The sequence below is a fragment of the Argiope bruennichi genome, chromosome 1, assembly GCF_947563725.1.
Source record: "Argiope bruennichi chromosome 1, qqArgBrue1.1, whole genome shotgun sequence".
NCBI classification, from domain to species: Eukaryota; Metazoa; Arthropoda; class Arachnida; order Araneae; family Araneidae; genus Argiope; species Argiope bruennichi.
This window is the reverse complement of record NC_079151.1, coordinates 102,691,462-102,697,461: the sequence shown is the minus strand read 5'-3', so window position 1 is coordinate 102,697,461 and position 6,000 is coordinate 102,691,462. Positions and strand designations below refer to the sequence as shown.

General features: G+C 27.6%; 1 protein-coding gene across 4 annotated transcripts in view; it reads left to right on the top strand.

The window, feature by feature from the left end:
* The first annotated feature begins 698 nt into the window (after positions 1–698).
* Positions 699–6,000, top strand: part of LOC129965093 (putative sodium-dependent multivitamin transporter) — a 58,752-nt gene continuing 53,450 nt past the window's right edge. For 3 of the 4 annotated variants that reach the window (XM_056079155.1, XM_056079156.1, XM_056079154.1), the window contains exon 1: positions 699–836. The gene's annotated coding sequence lies outside the window, so the exon portion shown is untranslated. The remainder of the gene's footprint in view (positions 837–6,000) is intronic. The other variant, XM_056079157.1, reaches the window with a different exon arrangement.

Here is a 6,000-nt window from a genome sequence, read left to right as displayed (position 1 = left end):
TTTGGAGACAATTATATCAACACTCTCTTTCTGTATAGCCAACTTTGCACATTGATCCGCCTTTTCATTACCATATATTCCAATATGGGCTTTAACCCAATTCAACTCTCTCCACTTATTATTTTTACATTTTTTATTTGATGGAAGCTTCATTGGATTTTTGCATTAAATAAATTTTATCTATAAAGTCAGCAACACGAAAGGGGACTACCACAAACAGATGAACCTGCAAATTTTTGAGAAGCAAGCTAAAAAAAAATTGATCCCTAATTTTCCAGAAAATGCTCTGGTTGTAATTGTAGCGCACCATATACTGCACAGGTTGATAAAGTTCCAAATTATAAAAGCCCCAAAAGATAAATTTTAGATTGGCTGGCAGAAAATTCTGTTATTCATTTACCTGATTCCTTAAAAATAGGATTATTACAAACTTGCAAAATCAAATGACCCAAAATATAAGAATTATAAATTTAATATTATTTTGCAAGAACGCGGTTTTCAAGTGCGTCGCCTTCCGCCATAACATTGCAACATCAATGCAATCGAGTACAATTGGGCAGATTACAAAAAAGACAAATTAGAGATGCCAATTTCACAGCCGACATGTCAATGAATAAATTACTCAGAGAAACGGAAGATAATGTCGGAAGTCCAATGATAGGTGGCAGTCTCATTGTAAGTACGTGGAAAAACTTGAAGTGAAATATTGGAAAAATGACGCTATTATTGAAGAAATGTGCGAAACATTCGAAATTTCTTTAATGAATGAAGAAGAAAGTGATAGCGAGCATGATAGCCACCCTTTCAACGGAAAATGAGGATGACAATATTTAAAGGTAAAATTTTGCTTATTATTTCGTGTAATATATTTTAAAATAATAAGATTCTTAAGTAGAGAAATCATTAATAATAATGTTTTTATAAATATCAAAATATATAAAATATCATATATTTTAAAAATAATATTTATAATATTTTTAAGACGTTCCATATTTATCTTATTATCCTTAAATGAAAAATAAAATGTTTTAAATAAAATAAACTCTTGACTATCCATTGTTGTTTATCTTAAAATATTGTCAAAAAATTCAATAACTTATAAAAAAAGAAGTCTTTTAACATTAACAAAAAATCGTTATTATTTTGTAAAAAATTGAATAACCATCTTTTATGAACAGAAATTTTTCATTTATTTCATTCATTCTATTTTATCATAATTTGTTTATGCCCCTTACATTAAATAAAAATTGCCCTGAAAGACTTTATTGTGCATTAGTACCTTTTTCTGTCATTATTACAAATTATCTGCAGTGTTACGCCCCATAAATCCGCAAGTAATCCGAGTATACTTTATTGTTAAATGTTAATTTCTCCTCCTATCATCTTTCCTCCCCCCCCCCCCATTTTGACGAATTAAACTCATCCTAATTCGTGCGCTGAAAATCTGAAAATCAAATTTGTGCTTTAGATACATTTTTATCAATCGATTGCAATAAAAATTTGACGCAAACTGCACTTTCAATAACAAAATCCTATACCAAATTTGGTATATTTCAGTCATTGCGTTTTTGAATTATTGTGTATACACATATCTTAGTGAGGAAAAGTAGATTTATTTAAAAAATGCTCTACGGAGCTGTAAAGATTGTGTTTACTAATATATTCTATTTTATACACTTATCTTAGTGAAGAAAAGTAGATTTATTTAAAAAAATGTTCTACGGAGCTGCAAAGATTATGTTCACTAATATCTTCTATTTAATACACATATCTTAGTGAAAAAAAGCATATTTATTTAAAAAAATGCTCTATGGAGCTGCAAAGATTATGTTCACTAAAATCTTCTATTTGATACACATTTCTTAGTTAAGAAAAGTAGATTTATTTAAAAAATGCTCTACGGAGCTGTAAAGATTGTGTTTACTAATATATTCTATTTTATACACTTATCTTAGTGAAGAAAAGTAGATTTATTTAAAAAAAATGTTCTACGGAGCTGCAAAGATTATGTTCACTAATATCTTCTATTTAATACACATATCTTAGTGAAAAAAAGCATATTTATTTTAAAAAATGCTCTATGGAGCTGCAAAGATTATGTTCACTAAAATCTTCTATTTGATACACATTTCTTAGTTAAGAAAAGCAGATTTATTTAAAAAATGCACGACCCATAAATTCTGGGAACCAACGTCTTCTTCCAGAGGAAGAAAATGTTGTATATGTTATTGCTGAAGTGCAGAAATCAGTTAATCTGCAGATTCGCTTGCTAATATGCACGGACATCAATTAAAGTGCTGAAAATTGTTTCATTTCTCAAATTACCTAGGTAATCTGCAAATTACCTAGATAATCTCATACATTATCTACAAGGCATTCGTAAAAGTGAAAATAAAATCCTTACTGGAACAACAGCAACATTTCTGTATGCTTGAATTAAATGTTGTTTATTTATTTTTGATATCTAAAGAATGAATTCAATCGAACAACCAACAGATTACTTGATAGAATTAATCGTAAATCAAATTAAAAACTTAAAAGCAAAGAATCAAACGGTTAAATTATTTTTGCAATTAAGGAAATTTACCTAATATTATTTATTTATTTATCTAAAGAATTATTATCTAAGGAATCACGTTAATAAATCAAGCAAACAACAACTTAGTTGATGGAATCAATCATCAATTGAAAAAAATATAATACAAAGCATCAAATGGGTTAAAATATTATTACAATTAAAGAAATGAATTCATGAAACGCATGCTAAAATTATGCTTACTTATTATTGCAATCTAAAGATTGGTGACACTTTGAATTGCATAGCAATTGGGTTTTGTTAAACGAACACCTATTTGTGGTACATTTAGATTTGCAGTCACACTTTTTGAAACCTTGCCCTGTATCAAGGGATTGTTTCATTGCTGATTGTCGTAAAAATATTTCTACAGCAGGGATACCTTCTTTCGTTAAAAATCTCTCTTTGCAAACACTGAACTGAGATCTCGGATACAATTGTTTTAAAATACCTGTTTTAATATCAAGTTTATAAAACACATCCTCTGTTTTACTAAGAACCACAGCTAAAATTGAGCGAGCATCTGTATTTGCTCTGTATACGCCGGGTAATTTTAAATTTTAATGATATGGAAACCACTTATGTGTATATTACCTAGATAAAATGCGGAAAACTCTTGATTCTGCACTTTAATGGCGCAAATCAATTAATCTGCAAATTAGCGGGGTAATCTGCACATTAATGGCTTTCGAGTTTTAACGGTAACATATCCATAAACAGCAAAGCGTCGTTTATCTTGGGAAAAATAATGGCATACTGTAAAAAAATTATGAAATTTCTGCGAAATAAATAATGTAACATCTTATTTCAAAAATGATTAAAATAATGGATTGCATTTCAAGCAAAATGTTTTGGAAAATTGCATTTTTTGATGAGTTTTTATTATTTTTAGATGTATTACCAATTATAAGCAGGAAACTGATGAAAAAGTTCTATAAATACAATAAACTTTTTGAGTAATAGGGAATGTGTAGTAAATTTCAACGAAATTGACTGAAACATTGAACACTACTCCAAATTGCGTTGTCGCAATCGCAATTTATTTCTTTTGCACATAAGTTATAAGAGATAATCAGTTACAATTATGAAAAAGCGCGAAATGCAAGTAAATGAGAGAAAAGGCGTATATATATGCATTTCCCCCATTTATCTACTACTGATTTATATTATAAATGCCTATAAATGAAAAAAAAATATTTCCTTGAATGTAAAATCTTTGCCTCATCTTATTGCCCATATTATTTGGAACCTGTTTTGAAACATTAAAGCAATTACCTCCGTTAGATTTTGAGTTACCATAGTGACGATGTGAGATTTTTATGAAGAACTAAGTTTTGAAAAAAATTGCAGTTAAAGAGCTCTTTTAATTGAAATACTTGTTCGCAAGATTTAAAATTTCTTAAATCGATAGATCTGACTTTCGTCTTTCTTTTTTTTCTGCAAGGTTTTTGTTTCTTTTTTTAAAAAGTTTTTTTCAGCGAAAATAATTTTTCATTTAATCTTTGCTTTTGCAAAGATTGTCTTTCGCAATCTTTAGTTTGATCATTTTCAATTAACGTCAATTCTTTTCACAAGCAAATTTTATTTTTCGTTTTTAAACTTTTTTGAACCATTAATATAATTTTATAATTGCTATAATTTAATTTCACCAAAGAACGGATTTAAATTATCATAGTGGCATTGTTTTTAAATCTACAAATTGTTATTTTGGAATTCTATAACATGCCATTAAATATTCATTTGTGTTTGCGTTTTCCTATGCCGGTTCTTTTACATTTTTTAAAAAGCGGCTTTTTTAATGTTTATTCTATGTTGTGTGCCCTGCTAACTAATTCTTGAAAGCCTTTTCTTCTTGATATTTGCAACAACAACCCACTATTTTTGGATTTTAATAATTTCACTATGAAGAAACATTAAAATAATAGCACTTTGCAAAACTTGTGTAGTAGTTTTGCAATTTCTTGATGTAGCGATAGTTCAATTTTTCTTTTTAATTTATTTCTTATTTTTTTTTGTGTATATATATATATATATATATATATATATATATATATGTAATGATATTTTAACTCTAATTTCAATTTAATTAATTTTCATAATAACTTCATCTTAATTTAGCCCATAGTAACTTCATTCTAAAATATTCTCTTATTTCGTGATCCAATTCCACTGTCTCTACTTAATTAATTCAAGAGAAGCTTTGTTAAATTGTTGAATCAGCTAAAATCTAACTTTCCCACACTACGCGTGAAGAGATAACATACCGCTGATCAAGTAAATTCTTTTTTAAAATCTCCCTTTGTTTCCCCTACCTTCTCGGCGCCTGTAATGAAAATCCCTATCGAAATCTCATAATACATTAGCACTGTGAAGAAATGTTTTCCCTATCAAATTCATAGGTTATATAAGACCAGGGATAAAATGTCCGAGAGCTCTTCCCTCATTTCCTTTCTGTGTCGTTCTGTGTGCTCGTCGCTTGTACATATGCTTGCTTCGTCAAAATGAAATAAAACGACGTCACTAAATTAAAAGTATCTTCATTGTCTTCAAACTGCATCATGCTTCACATCAAATAATATTACATATATATATATATATATATATATATATATATATATATATATATATATATATATATATATATATATATATATATATATATATATATATATATATATATATATATATATATATATATATATATATATATATATATATATATATATATATATATATATATATATATATACATACACAAATTCTGTAATTCAGTTTAAGAATGCTACTTCCAGTTTTTTTTTTTTTTGCTTTAAACACAGCATATTATAGTCACTGTAAATTTTTTCGGATATACTGAGGAGAAAAGGGCAAGTAGGTTATGAAAAAAAAAGTGTGATTAACAGGGAAAAAAAATCGATTTTTTTTTATTTTTTTTTGCAAAAATGGTCTGAAACCGATGTTTTGAATATAATCGGATACTTTAAACACATATGTATTGAGGTTAATTGTTCAAAGCTAAGAAGATGGTCGGATGAATGAAAATGCAGGGACAGTAACATTCATTAGTGACATCGTGTAGAGATTGAACCGAAGTTTTCGGAAGTTATACTATTTCTCTTGGGGTTTTTCTTCGACACTTAAACTTTGTACTTTTAAAAATTGAATTCTTAGTTTGGGATCTGCTCATTCTTTTTCAAACAATAACAAGTGTTTTGGTCTTTTTAAAAAATTATTATTTAATCTTGATCTTGAAATGAAATTGTGAGCGTTTTCCTTTGTACTCTTTTTTTAAAAAAATCAAATCCTTTAAACTTTTTTTCCTTCAAAAATCAACAGAATTATTTTGTTAAATAGTATTTTCTTAAATTTCATTCGCAACAATAAATATTTATATATAATATATCTATTGTTTGTTGACGGATTCT